At 42.0% G+C, this 18,441-nt stretch overlaps 1 protein-coding gene across 2 annotated transcripts in view; it reads left to right on the forward strand.

The window, feature by feature from the left end:
- otofa (otoferlin a) overlaps nt 1–18,441 on the forward strand; it is a 113,624-nt gene that overhangs the window by 10,145 nt on the left and 85,038 nt on the right. The window lies entirely within an intron of this gene.

An 18,441-nucleotide genomic window follows, 5' to 3' on the forward strand; every position in this document is an offset into this window, starting at 1 on the left:
TCCAGACACTCCACATCCCTGCTGCTGTGGCGAGGAGGTAGCCAGCACCTCTAGAGAGAGAGAGAGAGAGTTTATTATTGGAATCAATGTTGTATATGGCTTACTTCGAAGCCAAACAAATGACATTTCATTTAGACAACAAGGGACTGAATATGACATAAAAGGACTGAATATAACAACAAGGGACTGAATATGACTTTCATGCCCTGCAGACTATTCTCGTCTGAGTTCTTGTTGACTGCAAGGCTGGCTGCTTGTCACTTTTCTACTGTAGGTCCTGGGAAATGTTTCCAAAGGGATTCCTGTAGGCTCTTGTCAGGACGGGAATCCAGCTTTTTGATGGAATGGTTTGGATGGAAAAACAGAGTTGACGAAGAAGAGAATGGAATGGGGAATGAAAGGGGGGGAAAGAGAATGCACCATATAAAATACAGTAGATGACCTCCCAAGTGCCACGGTGGTGTTGTTAGTGAGGACAACATTCCTCCTTTGAAGGGCTCAGTACAAGCACAGCACTGCTTCCTTTGCTGATAATGAGGCCATTGTTTTGAGTCTAATCATGGAAATGACTGAACGTCTCTACGTGCACTCAGACATGCATGCATGCAGGCACTCGCACACAGCGCTCTGCATCAATCAGTCACTTTTAGAGTGAAAATATGATTCTCTGGGGGCCTCGGTGGCACAGTTGGTAGTGCTGTCGCCTCACAGCTAGAAGGTCCTGGGTTCCCGCTCGGGACGCTGTGGGCGCTGGCAGTGTGTCTCCTCCTCTGCGTCATCGGTGCGCATACCCAAGGCGGGGTTGGCGAAAGGGCCTTTCTGTGTGGAGTTTGCATGTTCTCCCCGTGTCCCCGAGGGTAGATACACTCACAAAAAACATGCAGTAATCCTGGTCTCTAAACTGCCTCATGGAGGAGAAAGGAACTGGTTGGAATAATGTGTTCCTTCCACGCGCTACGTCCAACCAGGGAAACTCCCCCCTGTCAGGTGTAAAGGAGCAACTTGGACACTCAGGCATGAAGGAAGCATGAGTTCAAGTCCGTTGCTCTCCCCATGACCCCCATATAATGGGGACTAGGTTGGCGGATGGTGTGTAGAGCCCACGATCACATTAGATAATTGACACAGGGGCGAAAAATGGGTTACAAAATTGTGGGATAAAAAATATATTTAAGAAAATAGGATTCTCTGCACAGAAATTAATGTTTGTGCTCATCGGGGGCGGGAGAAGAACAACAGAACTGCGTTTAACTGCACCACCAGAGGCATTTATTATCGGGTAGTTACTCTCCCAGTATAGCTGGTGGTGTTGTTGAGCCGAATGGCCTGCAGTGAGAAGCGATCCCATGTGACAGCGTTATCCAGTGGTCAGGCACTGGTCCTGAGTAAGCTATCTCATTAGCATCACTCAGCGTCAATGGAATGGCCAGCCATCCCAGGGGACGGCTTGTGCCTCAATCATGGCCGAGCCTGTGTTTTTTTCTTTTTCTTTTCTTTTCGACATGTTTTCTGTGCACACTTGAATACCCTCGGTGTTGGTGACCGTTAACCCAAACACTATTGCAATCTTCTCTACCGATGCCGAAATAGGTGCGCGCCTGCCTGGTGTCACGCACCAGAAATAGCCGATCCACAAGATCACAATGCGTCGCAGCGTGACATGTAGTGAGCTTGTAGATCGTCTGCTGTATTTCTGGTGTGCAACGCTGCACACAATAAATTGTATCAAGGCTTTTCTTCCCCGCCACAAGGATATTTGCGGCTCGGTGAACACAGCCCCTTGAGTTGTGAGCTAATGGTATCTAGATGCGCGCCTTGCTTCTTTATGCATGGTCTTGCAGCATGCCTTTGAACTCTGCTGTTAAACCGGATGAGGCCTGAATTCATTATTCATTGCATTTTGGCGGTTAGCTTTTAGCTGCTACTCTAGTAACCCTAGTGTGACTGCAGGGCCTCCCCCTCACTAGTTTGACATAACTGGAAGAATGAATATATTAGATAGATATATTGATATAGATAGATAGATATATTGCAGATAGGCTATGTACTGTAGCTAAAGGGCTAAGATAATTCACTTCCATATTTCGAAGACCTGTCACCTGCCTGACCACAAGAATTCATGAACATGTGTTTGGATTTGAAGTTAACAGGGCTATGCTGTGAGGAGATTTTAACTGCACAGTGTAGGCAATGCGAATATTCAGATTCAATGAATACATAAATAGGTCTATCATTCCTCTGTCGTGATCCAGCTACCACAAGCATGTACTGCACTGAGCTCATTAATGAGAGACGGATATTACATAATGCAACAAAAAATCTCATGCCTTTTTCATGGATTGTTCATACTTCATGTCTGGATAGAATGGCGATAGAATCCTTGTTAAAGGAGATCTGTAAGTGTGCTTATAACCTCATCAGTCAGCAACAACTAGCATTGTTGCTGAGTGGTACAGTAAATATATTAACTTAGTTGTATGCTGGAGTTGTGCACCATGAAAAATAGCAGATCTACGACGTGATGTGATGCAATGCGTTGTGAGCTTGTAATGTACAGTATAACATTTTCTTGGGGTTGTTGACACAGTCTACAACCACGTATATAAATCAGACATAACAAGAGCTGACAGGTCGTGTGTGTGTGTGTGTGTGTGTGTGTGTGTGTGTGTGTGTGTGTGTGTGTGTGTGTGTGTGTGTGTGTGTGTGTGTGTGTGTGTCCTTTTGTACACCCTCAGAGTTAAATGAATTCTCAGGATTTTGCAGTGCACATTTGTTTTTTTAGATTAGCTGAAGCAGAATTCAGTGGGCCATGCCCAGGCAGAAACTACTAGCACTAGAAATTAATTTGTTTGCGAACGTACAGAGTTTCCCAGGAGAAGACAGTGCTTCAGCAACTTTGGGTACATGGACTAAATAAGGTGGTAGAGTAACAGTCCTATCTCTATATACAATATGCATGCTGTCACTGAATGCTATGGCACTGGCTCCCAAACACTGGGTTGGGACCCATTTGTGGGTCGCTGACAAATTTGTATGGGTCAATTTACTTTTTGTTTCCTCCATTTTGTTTTCGAACAACATTCCCAAAAAACCTGAGATTGTCAAGAATTAAAAACAAAATTCAATGATTTTCTTCAGAAATTCCATAAATTAGAAAACAAATGTTTAAGAAGTAGTGAAAATAGCCGCTCAAAACACAAGCTCACAAGGTGTCCCGTTGTGAGCTTGTAGATTATCTATTTTCACTATAGTTTGCGTCCCGGGCAAACGTCTAATTTATTTTTTAGGTCATAGGCTAAAAGGGGGCCAATTAATTTCTTTTATAGGTGTTTGTTGAAATCACACTTTAGTTTACTCTGATCTTGCACTTTGAAAGTTGCTCACTGCTCAGAATAGGTGTTTCTCTATTCTGGGGCAAGCATTCTGCAAAAATAATAATAAGTATAGAGTTTAAGTGGTTATACATTTATACGTTTCTTGCTGTATTGAAAAAATCACACCAGTGTGAACCGAGTGGTGCAACTCCCGTCTATTGGTTCTCTGTATCATTCCAATTTGTATCGTCCAATTTCTTCTCTGTATCGTTCCAATTTCTTCTCTGTATCGTTCCAATTTCTTCTCTGTGTCTCTGGTGCCCCCTACTGGTATAAATATGTAACATACTCGTGCTCACTTATACATACATACAGGTACACACACACACACACACACACACACACACACACACACACACACACACAGGTACACGGACGTTGTAGGAGTGGTTGCACCACTCAAAAGAAGCATGCCAGTAGAATAGATCGAATGGGGTCTGGTGGCTGGAATGAAATGAGCAGATATCTGGTGGCCAGGTGGTTGCTGTCAGTATATTGTATTGTGCCATATATGCAATGAAAACATTGCTCTGCTTCTTCACAGTATCTGCACACATTTTAGGCTCTCAATTTGCCATGAAGGTTTGGTACAGTATGTCATATCCTGAGGATAAAGTGCCAGATAATTTACTACAATAACTTTGCTTTCCAAAAAAAACGGGACATCTGCTGTTAAAACATCTGATTTGGTTGAAAGGCTTTGACGAGCACACATTATTACAACGTCTGTTTATCTCCCGTCTGTGGCATTGCGGAGAGTCGTACACTACCTGACACTTGTATTGTTCATTATCTCCACCATCTGGTGTTCCACAGCAGAAACTGTGGTGCTAATTGCAATTTTATTGAGGCTGACCCCAGCATGAAATGCAATGTGATGCCAATAATTGAACCTCATAAAGTCTCGCATAGAAGTACCTGTCGCCTTAAAATAGCTGATGCAGCTCGCCCCTGGGCTGTTTGCACTAGCTGCCATGTTTGAAATAGAGAGAATACAAGTTGTTGGAGTTTGCAGAATCAAATGACACTTTGGGGAAAAAGTGGTGTGTCTGCTATTCTTTAATAATCTGATATGAAATGAAACGGCACTTTGGAATATTACTATACATAGTATGGATGACATGATGTAATGTAATGAGTTATATACGTATTATCCTGGATTTCAGGTCAATCTCAGATTTTCTGATTCTTTGTGGAAATTATAAACTGTAATAATCAGCTGCTGCCTACATGTCGTCGTAAGGCTTACTGTTGCATGGTATTAATATGGAGTAGCAGCGATAAAAACCTGTCCAACCATGGTTAACAGCATCAGGGATTATAAGCGCTCTAATTATCACTGACTGTGACTGGCCTAGTATTTTCAACAGGAGGTACTACTTGGACATTTAATCCTGACACGAGTCACACTGAAATGAGTGGATGACTGTAAACCAAAGTAGTGGTTCTCTAATCTATTTGGCTTCAGTACCCCCGTTCTCTGATTTCTGAAGTTTTTTCCAAGTTTCGGCATAAAAGTTTAACCGACTACTATATTTTGCAAACTGCAAGAGAAAACCATATCTTGCATATGATACTTCATACTATGAATAAATTATAACCCACTTTTGTAGTTGAAAGAGTTTGAAAGAGTTGCAATTTCAGGAGGCCGAAGGCATGGGGAGAGAGTATGTTTTGCACTCCGTTCGTCCGTGTGTCCGTCCGTCTGTCCGTTACGAGCTAATCTCCGCCACCGTTAACCCGGTCAATGCCAAACTTTGCACACACACTCCCTGGATGCCAACAATAAAGCTGCCCCAAAACGGCCTGTTATAGCACCACCAGGCGACCGACTTTTGTAAAACACATTTTTTTGCTATTACTCCTCCAGATTTTGTCCAAAAATCCCGCAAATCGTTCTACAGTATCTCTATAGAGCGTCGCAGTCCCTCCCCCTTTCAGAATAACGAGTGGCCCAGGAAATGAATCGCAATGCATTTTGACCATAGGCATTTCTTAAATTATTTATTTAAAGACCTTTTAAGCGTCGTACGAAGCCAACTCTTGTCGTGACAAATCATGACAACACACACAATATTTTGGACCAAACAAATAATTACAAAGAAGAAAAACAACAAAAATAGTGTTGTAACCTGTCGTTTTTTTCTACTTTCTAATTCTTTGTTTGGTCCAAAATATTGTGTGTGTTGTCATGATTTGTCACGACAAGAGTTGGCTTCGTACGACGCTTAAATGTCTTTAAATTAATAATTTAAGAAATGCCTATGGTCAAAATGCATTGCGATTCATTTCCTGGGCCACTCGTTGTTCTGAAAGGGGGAGGGACTGTGACGCTCTATAGTCATGTGCTGAAGCCGACTTCAGGATTGGCCTGTTTTGAACGCAAAGCCTCAAATCATGAACGCAGTGTGCAATTTACGTGAAATCTTTCACGCACTTTCTTACTAGGCTGAGGAATATATCCCACCCTTTTCACATTGGCCTGTAATAGCGCCACCAACAGGTGAATTTTAGCAAAACACATTTTTGGAACAAAATGCCTCAAATCATCCAATTGCCATCAAAGGCGTAAGAACAAATGGCACCCTTTTCACATTGGCCTATTATAGCGCCACCAGGAGGCCACAACCTGCCCTGGTGGAGACCTGCTGTGCCCCAAGTGGCACCTTTTTCTAGTTTTAAAATTGTGGCCATAACATAATACAAATTAAAACCTGTGTCAATTTGTCTGTTACGAAGAGAGTGTAACAGTTACATTGACACTACTGTATTCTCTCAGTGTTAAATTGACACTGGACATGGAGCGTGGATGGAGGAAAGTAACAAAGATGCACTGCATACTGTACTTACTGCATACTGTATTACTGTGCATAGTGAGCATGTAGACCATCTATCTTTGATCTCCAGAAGGTATTTGACTCTTTGATATAGTACAGTGGAATAGAGATGAGAGGGATGCTAAAAAGAGGCTTACCATGAAAGCTCTAAAGACCTGTCCTGTATACCTCTCCTCAGAATGCTGTGTGGGGGTGATTAGCTGGACAGGGATGGACTCACTTTCGGTATCAGCTGTGTGTGTGTGTGTGTGTGTGTGTGTGTGTGTGTGTGTGTGTGTGTGTGTGTGTGTGTGTGTGTGGTAAGCTTAGTTTTGTGTGTGTGTACACACACACACACACACACACACACACACACACACACACACACACACACACACACACACACACACACACACACACACATGCCTTAATTAAGTTTTTTCTTTAAGGCTTAGAAAGAAAAGTCAACTTTCACAAGTAATTGGGACTGCCAGATTTATTAAACGACTCCTCTAGAGCTGGCTTCACATCATGAAACTTTAACTTGAGTCAAAGCCTGACAGACAGTTCTGTAAAGAAAAACATCACCAACATTCACAAGCGACAGAACAGCATAGCTGAATTATGTAAGAAATAACAGGACAGCAGCAGGACAGTAGCCTGGTTAATAAACCAGACCGAATCAGCCGTTGGCAAAAATAAATTGCCTGCCGGCGGATTACGGTCTGGAGAGGCTCAATTGTATATAATATAATATTAGTCTGGTTTATTAACCAGGCTACAGCAGTAGCTGGGTGGGTAGAGTCCGCCTGGGAAACGGAAGGTCCCTGGTTTGCACGCCGACCTCAGTCTGTGTCGAAGTGTCCTTGAGCAAGACACTTAACTCCTAACTGCCTCCCCTGTAGCGCCCACTGGTCCTACATAACGGATGGGTGAAATGCTTTTTTCACTTGTGCAAGTGTACCCCAAAGGAGTGGGGACCATATGACAAGACAACAAAGTGAAACAAATTAAGTGCATTTGCACGCACGCACGCACGCACGCACACACACACACACACACACACACACACACACACACACACACACACACACACACACACACACACACACACACACACACACACACACACACACACACACACACACACACACACACACACACACACACACACACAGTGAGAAAGACTATACTGACAGCTAAGTCTTATTTACAGTACTGTATGCTCTATCTCTCTCTCAGAATTCTGTCTTCATATTTCAACCTTTTTAAGAATACATCTAAAGGGGCTCCTCCTGCCTTTTGGCTCAACCAGTCTGTTCCTTGTGTACTGCGTGGACCAGAGTTTGGATCCACTGTTACTCTCTCTCACCCTGTGTCCCTGGTTCCCTCTCTCTCTGCACGAAGTGGAAACCAAGCTTGGAGGATGTATTTGGCTGCCACTGTCAAAGTGATCACTTTGAAAAGCGTGTGGGAAAAAAACCCGTCTTAATTATAGATACATATTCTTTTGTACCTTGTCAGAGAGAGATGGAGCGAGAGAGTGCACACTTCATAATTCATCACTCAGATGTTTTCACATCCGTGTCCATGGCAACATCATGGGTCGGTAAGTGCGGGGTACCCGTGGATGACCCCCCCCCCCCCCCCCCCCCACACCAGTTGTGGAAAGTAACTTTGAAGCACTTTCAATTTAATTTTTTTAATTTTTTACTTGGATATGTCATATGTCAATTATTCAATACTTTATACTGCTACTCTACTACGCCTACCATTATTTGACAACTTTAGTTACAATTAAGTTACTCATTTATTATTACAAAACATACATTAACTAATGTTGAATAGAAGGAAGAAGCGCTGCCGTGGTCTGTGTGGTTGTATACAAACTGTAAACAGGTGCTCGTTGGCGAGGGTTCGAAAATGGTAATACAAAAAGAGGTCCAACGCACTCTGTTACAGTCAAGTAAAAAGCCTTTATTTAAATGGCATTAAAGCTCTGCAAACTTTTTTTTTATTTTTTTAGATTTTTTTTGTTGGCTTTTTGCCTTTTATTGACAGATTAACAGTAGTTTGACAGGAAAGGGGGAGAGAGATGGGTGGGAAGACACGCAGCAAAGGTCGTCGGGATCGGGACTCGAACCCGCGACACACGCGTCAGGCTGGATTACCAGTGTACAGTAGGTACAGTGTACCAGTGTAAAGCCTGGACCGCTCTTTGCTGAGCTTGTGCCATTTAAATAAACGCTTTTTACTTGACTGTAACAGAGTGCCTTGGACCTCTTTTTTACTAATTAACTAATGCTTGTAGATCTGCTATTTATCTAGTCTAATTTATTCATTCTGCATAATGACTTTTACTTTTGATACTTTTACATATATTTTTTATGCCAGTAGTAAAGTTTTGAATACAGGACTTGTACAGTGCTGTATACTTCTTCTACCACTGCTCCCAGTACCCATGTTACTTGAGTCCTACCTCATGGGATTAGTGAGAGTGCTCTGTATTAACAAAGCGTTTATCCCCCTGAGTCAGGTCTCTGTGTGTTCAAGGCTGTCCTGTTGACCTATGATATCACCTGTCACTGTTAACAAGCATTTAATTGCTGCAATTGCGTGTGCATCATGTCTGTGGAGGAGGTATCGGATGAGGGCACGAGGCCGTTAACGTGGGTGATCTCCTGCAGTCGAGTAGCTCAGAGATTGGAAAACGGCGACTTTAATGCCTGAAAAGTTGTGGATGAATGCTGTTCTCATCGCACTGTAGAGAAGATTGTTTATCTGAGTTAGTTTGGGGTATTTTGTTATCTGCATGCATCTGACATGCACTTCAAAGAAATGGACCATGTCTGAACGAACGTGGGAATGTGACAGCAGTTCGTCTTCAAGTGTTGAAATATTCACACAGCAAGCTCAGTTCAGTGAAATATAATAGCTGAAAATAGCAGATGTATCCGTTCACATTGCGATGCATTGTGAGCTTGTAGATCTATTTTCGGCAAAGTGATTTGGTGTAGAGGGAAAAAGATTATAGACCCCTGGAGTATGTCGGCCAATGAATTATGTAGGATTTAAGTGCTTTAATTAAACATGCGCTGTGTGTGTGTGTGTGTGTGTGTGTGTGTGTGTGTGTGTGTGTGTGTGTGTGAAAAGGGAGAGATGTGTAATCTCCTCACTTATCTCCTCTTCAATTTTCTCTGGGATTAAGTGGCTCACTACCCCTGTTAAACGACCAAATAAAATCCACAAAATGAGACGTGGTACAGTAAATGGTACGTAACCAATGGTTATAAACTTATGTGTACAGTTGCTTAATACAGTATATACTGTACAACATACCATACAGCTTTTGCATTTATCTAGTTCCATTAGTTTCATACTGTTTGGTACTGCTTTGTGATCTAGCATAATGATCAAAACCACCGCTGTGAATGAACTCTCTCATCCATTCCAGAGACCACATTACCACCATGCTGTGGCCTCACGTCTCAGGGCTATTCAAACGGATTGAAACAGATTTGGTCATAAATGAGGTGCAGCGCCACAGTCACTGCAGTGCTGTTAGATATTTTTAGGCCAGGTGACCCTGACCACCACATGAAGGCTGAATGTCACCATGCTCAATGAACGGAACCCACAGTTAAAGGACCATGACATGTTTAGCCCATTGACTCTGACAGGGCTGACCCAAAGCTTTCATGCAAAAAGCAGATTTACAAGCTGTGAGCTTGTAGATCTGCTATTTTCATTGTTTTATTTTTGAATATGTTCCCAATTCCAATTCCCAAAATAGGGACGCCTGGTTAGAAGTGGTTAATCTGATTCAATCATCTTGTGAATTGAATGAATTTATTTTTGAGTGGTGTTGAGTGGTGCAACCACTCCAAGGAACAGCAATGTCCGTGTTCACCTATGTATGTGTCCACCTAGAGAGTGAGATAGTATTAGTGCTGCACTGTTGCCTGCTAATGACAGAGAGAGAGAGAGAGAGAGAGAGAGAGGAGAGGAGGGGGGGGGGGGGGGGGGGGGGAGAGGGGAGTTGCACCACTCGGTTCACACGGGTGTGATTTTTTAAATTAAATTTTTGTTCTCCTGCCAGTTCCTGGTCATGAAAATGACTGTAGTAGACATTACCACTACTGATCGTTTTGTTTGATATTCAAGCAAGCCGCTGGATTCCGTTCTATTCATCAACTAAAATCAACTTGAAAAGACTTGACACCTGCTTGAGATACTGTTGATATTCCAATACAATATTGTTGCATTTGGCTCAGGCCGTAGCGTAACGGTCTGGGCACCGGACTGGTGATCCAGTCGCGGTGTGCCGCGGGTTCGACTCCCGGACCCGACACGGCCTTTACCGCATGTCATCTCCCCATCTCTCTCCCGTTTCCTGTCAGCCTACTTTCTATCCCTTAAAAAAAATCAATAAAGGCGTAAGCCGCAAAAAAATATCTTAAAAAAAAAAAAAAAATTGTTGCATTTGAAGTCCATCCATCGTACTTCACGCTCTAACGGTCCACCGTACTTCGCACTCTACGGTCATATTAGCTTCCCGTCCACTAGCCTGGCAGGGCGGCAGAAAGAATGCCTCGTCTCTCCTAATCTAAGGCGGTATAGTGTTGTCTGACTTCAGAGTGATGGCTTGGCTGGCTGGTTTTGCCATTATGGATTACAGCACTAGGTGGCAACCACCAGGATTCAGCAATGGGACAGGCCTGATGGATCACCTGCCTGACTTAAACAGCCCACTTAGCTCCCCTGCTGAGTGAGAGGAGAATGTCAGCAGGGGGTGTATGAGCTCCAAATAAAACTCTACTGCTACTGCATTGATGTTCTTTCTACAGAGCAGAATGCTCTGGAGAAAGAGCACTGTTTAGAGGAACCCAAAAGCATTCGTGGATCGCGGATCCAATTTGATGGGTCACGAGACGTGAGTAAATTCGGTTTCCCCCTATTTGGGTTTTAAAGAACTTTACAAAGATTTTTTTATATATAATATATATATTACAAACAAATTCAATTCAGTTCTAGATCATTTAATCTGAGAAGTTCAATGGAACAAACAACTTGTCAAATGGGTGAATGCTTTCGACGAGTGGGCACTGTTATGATACGTGCTTGACTCAGTGGTTAAACACTCATCTGTGTAAGCATATTGATATCCATATACTGTATGATGACCGTCCGCTACTGTACCAGAGAGACTGACTGTATAGTGCGGAATGATATGAGATGCATTCTCTGTTCCTGTTCATTCTGTTCCAAGTCTTTGTTTTCATATCTGCTATGGGACGTCATATATCCGCTGTCATATATATTTATCTTTTTCTGTCTAATAAACTAGAATGTATGTGCAATACGGCCTGGTGTTGACATACAGTATGTTCTCCGCACCTGCGACTCAGCTGATCCTCACCCACCACCCCATTGGTTTCAGCAAAGTCCATGTTCACCTATGTATGTGTTCACCTAGAGAGTGAGATAGTATTAGTGCTGCACTGTTCTTTTTTTTAAAAACAATATATTTATTGATTTTTTTTTTTTTTTTGACAGACAATATAACAAAACAATACATAATACAGACAATACAATACAATTACTTAAAATGAAAACAAAACTAAAAACTAAACAATAACATACATATATAAGTACAGTATAATAAAATAATGGCACTTAGAATGGTATCAACAACAACAGAGTCCTTATGGCCACAAGACCAAACAGCTGCAGAGAATACAATTAGACAATTTCCACCATTAAATAAGATAAATCATTAACCGTAATATATTGGATAAACCTTCCCCGTATCTTATCAAACATCTTCTGTTTATTCTTCAAAGTATAAGTGATTCTTTCCAGAGGAAGACACAGTGATAACTCCCTAAACCACTGAGCAATACTGGGTTTGCCTATCTTTTTCCACGATAAGGCTATAGCCCTTTTGGCTTGTAGTAAACATAAATCCAGGAATCTTTGTTCGCTACTCTGAATCTTATGGCCAGGTGGGTAAAGACCTAATAGAAACAGTTTTGGGTCAAGCTCAATATCTATCGACAATATCTTCTGAATCTCCCTCCTCACTTCTTCCCAGAATTCTTTCACTCTTGGACATGCCCACAGACAATGGAAAAGTGTACCTTTGTCTTTACCACATCTGATACAAGTATCTGGAATATCTGCACTAAATTCATTTAATTTCTCTGGAGTGATATAAACCCTCATCAGCCAATTATATTGCAACAGTTTTAACCGAGTGTTACCCGTCTGGGATTGAGCATCCATACAGGCTGAGCTCCACTCTTCCAATGTCAATTCCTCTTGTAGATCAGCATTCCATGCATTATATTTGGATTCAGAGGATTCAGGAGAGAATTCTACTAACATAGAGTATAAATCAGAAATTATGCCCCTATTAAAGGGGTTTCTGATAAGCTCTTTTTCTATTATTGACAGGGGAGGGAGTGTCAGAGAATTCACCTGTTTAACCCCTATAAAGCTTCTGAGTTGTAAATACTTAAAGAAGTGTGTACGGGGTAAATTGTATTTAGCAGCTAGTTCATCAAAAGAGAATAGATTCCGCCTTTTGTCAAAAACATCCTTCCATTGTTTAATCCCTTGCTTGGCCCATATCTTGAAGCCCCCATCCGCCCTTCCTGGGGTGAACTATTCATTTCCCCAAATTGGGCTGAATCGAAAACTGGGTTGGATATCCAAAAGATAAAGTCTGACATCCTGCCAAACTTTAATCATGTTTTTAACAATAGGATTAGCTGTGTATTTTATCAGCTTTTTACTCTAATTAGAGTAAAGATATTCGGGCAGTGGGAGCTTCAAAGAGTATGATTCAATGTTCCTCCATGTGGGGAGTGCTGCACTGTTGCCTGCTAATGACAGAGAGAGAGAGAGAGGAGAGGGTGGGGGGAGAGGGGAGTTGCACCACTCAGTTCACACGGGTGTGATTACATTTTTGTTCTCCTGCCAGTTCCTGGTCATGAAAATGACTGTAGTAGACATTACCACTACTGATCGTTTTGTTTGATATTCAAGCAAGCCGCTGGATTCCGTTCTATTCATCAACTAAAATCAACTTGAAAAGACTTGACACCTGCTTGAGATACTGTTGATATTCCAATACAATATTGTTGCATTTGAAGTCCGTCCATCGTACTTCGCGCTCTACGGTCCACCGTATTTCGCACTCTACGGTCATATTAGCTTCCCGCCTGTTAGGGCGGCAGAAAGAATGCCTCGTCTCTCCTAATCTAGGGCGCTCTCCGTGGTTTTGATCTGATGGATATACTAGCGCTTAATTTCTGCTCCTCATCCGCCTCTCGTACAAAATATGAACGCTTTTTGGATCATACAACGTATAAATAAAAACGATAGCAATGTAACTTAAGCTAGCAAAGTAAAGCAAACTATTTCTCCGGTTCTTTTCCGGATTGTTTCCGGGGGGCGGGGTTCCGAGTAAAAGCGGCCATGTCTTTCCGGCACCCCAGAGCTCCTATTGCAGAGACAAAAAGGGCCATTTATCATAAACTGGGAATTATGTTCATTTAAGAAATGGGAAGTATAGTGTTGTCTGACTTCAGAGTGATGGCTTGGCTGGCTGGTTTTGCCATTATGGATTACAGCACTAGGTGGCAACCACCAGGATTCAGCAATGGGACAGGCCTGATGGATCACCTGCCTGACTTAAACAGCCCACTTAGCTCCCCTGCTGAGTGAGAGGAGAATGTCAGCAGGGGGTGTATGAGCTCCAAATAAAACTCTACTGCTACTGCATTGATGTTCTTTCTACAGAGCAGAATGCTCTGGAGAAAGAGTTCTGTTTAGAGACGAGCACCCGAATGCACTGTTTAGAGCACCCAAAAGCATTCTGCTCTGGAGAAAGAGCACTGTTTAGAGGAACCCAAAAGCATTCGTGGATCGCGGATCCAATTTGATGGATCACGAGACGTGAGTAAATTCGGTTTCCCCCTATTTGGGTTTTAAAGAACTTTACAAAGATTTTTTTATATATAATATATAAATTACAAACAAATTCAATTCAGTTCTAGATAATTTAATCTGAGAAGTTCAATGGAACAAACAACTTGTCAAATGGGTGAATGCTTTCGACGAGTGGGCACTGTTATGATACGTGCTTGACTCAGTGGTTAAACACTCATCTGTGTAAGCATATTGATATCCATATACTGTATGATGACCGTCCGCTACTGTACCAGAGAGACTGACTGTATAGTGCGGAATGATATGAGATGCATTCTCTGTTCCTGTTCATTCTGTTCTAAGTCTTTGTTTTCATATCTGCTATGGGACATCATATATCCGCTGTCATATATATTTATCTTTTTCTGTCTAATAAACTAGAATGTATGTGCAATACGGCCTGGTGTTGACATACAGTATGTTCTCCGCACCTGCGACTCAGCTGATCCTCACCCACCACCCCATTGGTTTAGATGGAGACTCAAGGGACCATTCAGATGGTCCACCTAATTCACAACAGGCACTGATCCAGAAAACACAAAGTAATTACATTTAAATACATTTAGAAATTAGAAATTAAAAAGAGAATACAATTACACTGAGAAATTCTGCTGGACGGTGCTATTACACCATTGCTTTTACAATGGAGAACGCTGCTTCTTAAGTCCGCTGAGACATAAGTCCTTTAATCCTTGATATATTCGTACGGTGATAGTATGCTGACTTAGCCTTAATGTTCAGGTCCATGACTACACTAAGATTAATTATTGGATTGTTGTTTTAAACATAACCCATTGAAGCTGAGCTCTGGTCCCCAAAACAATTACTACTTACCATAGTCCCCTGGTAATATGGTTATGTAAATGTGTGTGTAGTCTGCATAATTATGGTAAACACAGTTTTCTAGTCAGTCTATTAATGTTGTGGTCGACCATATTCAATGCAGCACTGAGCTCAATAAAACGAATGCTGAAATTCTGCCACTGTCTGTACGTGGATGTCATTAAAGGTATATTCAGTGATTTCACTTAATTCAAATATCACTTATTTTTTTGTTTTGTTGTGATAATCCTCCCTACTATAGAGTGTGCTGGCCATATAAGGAGTTCCTCCCTGTCCCCAGTTAACCCCTGGGGGTCAAAAAACCTTAGGTTTCGTTTTTGACTCTCTATAATGATTGGACGAAAGGCTGGGTCCCACAGCCAAAAACGAAACCTAAGGTTTTTTTGAGTGAAATCACTGAATATACCTTTAAAGAAGAGAGAGATCAAATTGCCGACCGACATTGCCGTTTGGTCGTTGGTCGGTCGGTCGGTCGGTAGATGGGTAGGTAAGTCAACAAAAATGAACACTGCCATAAATAAACTAAAACATAATTGCTCAGACTCTTCTTCAACAAAGATGGCGAAAGCAAACATTCTTTGTTCGGGGTGACTGTGGCTCAAGAGGTAGAGCAGGTCGTCCAATGATGGGTTCGACGGTTCTAATCCCGGCTCCTCCTGACTACATGTCGGAAGTGTCCTTGGGCAAGACACTGAACCCCAAATTGCTCCCGATGTGCTGGTTGGTACCTTGCATGGCTTCCGCAACAATCGGTGTATGAATGTGTGTGTGAATGGGTGAATGGGTGAATGTAATGCACAATCTATGTAAAGCGCCTTGGATAAATGCACCATTTACCATTTCATTTCTGTACTTCTGTTATGTTGGGTTGTCAGTCAGCAGGCGGACGGTGCTGTGTATGACGGTGCTGAGAAGTGGCCGGTGTCACTTTTACTGTGTCTTGAATGTAAAGAAAGTATTCCGTCTAACCCCCCCCCCCCCCCCCTCTCTCTCTCTTATTCGTTGTCGAGTGCGCTGCTCGTCACTGTGTCACAATATATATAACATATAAACACTTTCCCCTTCCCTCTATATCAGATAGTCTATCTGTGAGGCAACTCCTCAGTAATAAACAGGCCCTCAGCACACCTGCTCTGTTTGGTAATGTTTTTGGATCTCAATGGAAATATAAGCTGCACGATTTCCACAGGACTGTGTTGCAAAAGTGTATGCGAGTGAAGTGACATTTGTCTGGAACTTCGGTGTTGAAGATTTATTTCCAAGTGAAGGGGCGGTAAACAGATTCCAACGTCACAGCAAAAAAGTCTCTCTTTGAATAGTGGACTCTGATTGGTCACCCAACTCTGGGGCGAGCAAAATGTAATTCCTACTGAGGAGAGAGGACTGGAGTGCCCATACCAATACTTAAAAGTGGGATGTTTAATATGGGCCTATAAGTGATGTGTCTAAGGCAGAATAATCTAGACTCTAGTCTTTTTAAGAGATCCTCGGTGAGTCCAGTTTTCACAGCCGGTGACAATTTGTAGAAGTTACGATGCAGTGCCATGCATCTGCTAACAAGGCAGCAGCAGGAGGAGGATTTCAAATAGTGTACTGTATATTGTCCTCCAAATTGTTATGGCTGACCAGATAAAATGGTGCCACCCATGGTATTAGAAGTTTTAAGTAGACACACATATGCTGTAGGAGGCTCTGACTGCTTGTGTAATTGTTTGAATATTTCCAGTGAAGAATGAGGCAAAGCCGGGTCCAAATCCATGTTTACACTGTGTTACATGAACACTGCTGATAGTCCTGTGTGGAGATCCACAACGCAATCACAACATCATTTCAAGGGGGTTATGCAGTATTTTATCGTATTATATACTTTAAATGTATCATCATGCTCGTACATTATGTGGCAAATTATTTCTTATTACTTGGGAAAATGATAGAAGAATGGTGGTGTATAATTCGACAGTATGAGGTCCTTGCCCCATGCATCAATGTACCGTGTAATGTGAAAATGTATAATGTATGAATGGTTGCACACACTGAAAGCACATCTAAGGTCACACGCCGTTGTAGGATATAAATCAGGATTTAGCGTGCCTCTGCACCGATGCCACGAATACTATCATCCTTTTATGTTTATTGCCCACTGAGACATGATCCTAAACCTGATTCACTAGAATAATATAGCACACAACCCCCAATGCTTTAGTATACTGTACCTTATACAAGTTACAGCTAATGTAATAATGTGCTAGAATAAACCACAGCTTGTAGTTTGATATCATCGTCGCTGTTGTGCAGAAATCTTGTATCTCCAAATTTCATCCTTTTCAATGTCCTATTTTAGTATTGTATGCCAGTGCTGCACAAAAGTAGTGATCTGCAAGCTAACTATGTGCCACGATGTGAGCTTGTAGATTTGGAATTCATGCTATTTTTTAAAATCTTTGAAAAATCTAAATATCTTGGAAATGTTCATAATATGACATACACAAAATAGAGATGTCAGGTTGAAGGTAGTTAAGTCTGTGACTGAATAATAACTACATTGGAATCATTGGAACACAGGTCCATTTTCTGAAAGGTAACAATTTCGGACATACAAGGTTTCTAGAACTTTCTACCCAACAGTGAAGTTATACTGTAATGTGTGTGGAGGAGTACAAATGAGAGAGGCCAGGACAGACCTGAGGTGCTGAGCCAGGTTTGAATAGAAGCTGGGCGTCCAACTCATTTTACATAGCTAATTACTGTAGAAGAGGACTTAAGCTCAGTGGATATGTGGTGCACATGATTCAAGGCAAGATTTACTATCATAGTTAGGTTAGATGGACCCTCTGACATCTCATTTGCATTCTTTGTAATTAAGGCTGTATCTAATTAAAGTGAAACTACATCAAGGCTAAATAAACATTGGGCGGCAGTGGCTCAGGAGGTAGTTCGATCCCAGGCTCTCCCAGAGTTAGTGTCAAAGAGTCCTTGAGCAAGACACTGAAATCTGAATTGCTCCCGATGAGCAAGTTGGTGCCTTCCTCCGCCATCGGCGTCTGAATGGCTGAACGTAATTGTGATAAAGACAGACTGCTTTCTCACTTTTCCTCTTGAGACACACATGTTTAATTGTTTTTCATTTTCTGTTTATCATGACCTCATTTCATACTCAACATTCCCTCCGTATTCAGTCATTATCCAACAGTTTGCTGTTTAACTATGCCGGCTAAGTTAGCAATCAGTTGATCTTGACTTCTACCGTTTTATCTGCATATATCCATTCATTTCATTTCATAATTTGGACAGAGACAATGGGTTAGTCAAACATACTTTTATTCCTTTCAAAGTAATGATAACTCAAACACCCACTACTCACACCATCCTCATTTCCTGGTATAGGTGGAGGATTCAATTGGGTTGCACCATGT

This window comes from Protomyctophum parallelum (assembly GCF_964188405.1).
Source record: "Protomyctophum parallelum genome assembly, chromosome: 19".
Lineage (NCBI taxonomy): Eukaryota > Metazoa > Chordata > Actinopteri > Myctophiformes > Myctophidae > Protomyctophum > Protomyctophum parallelum.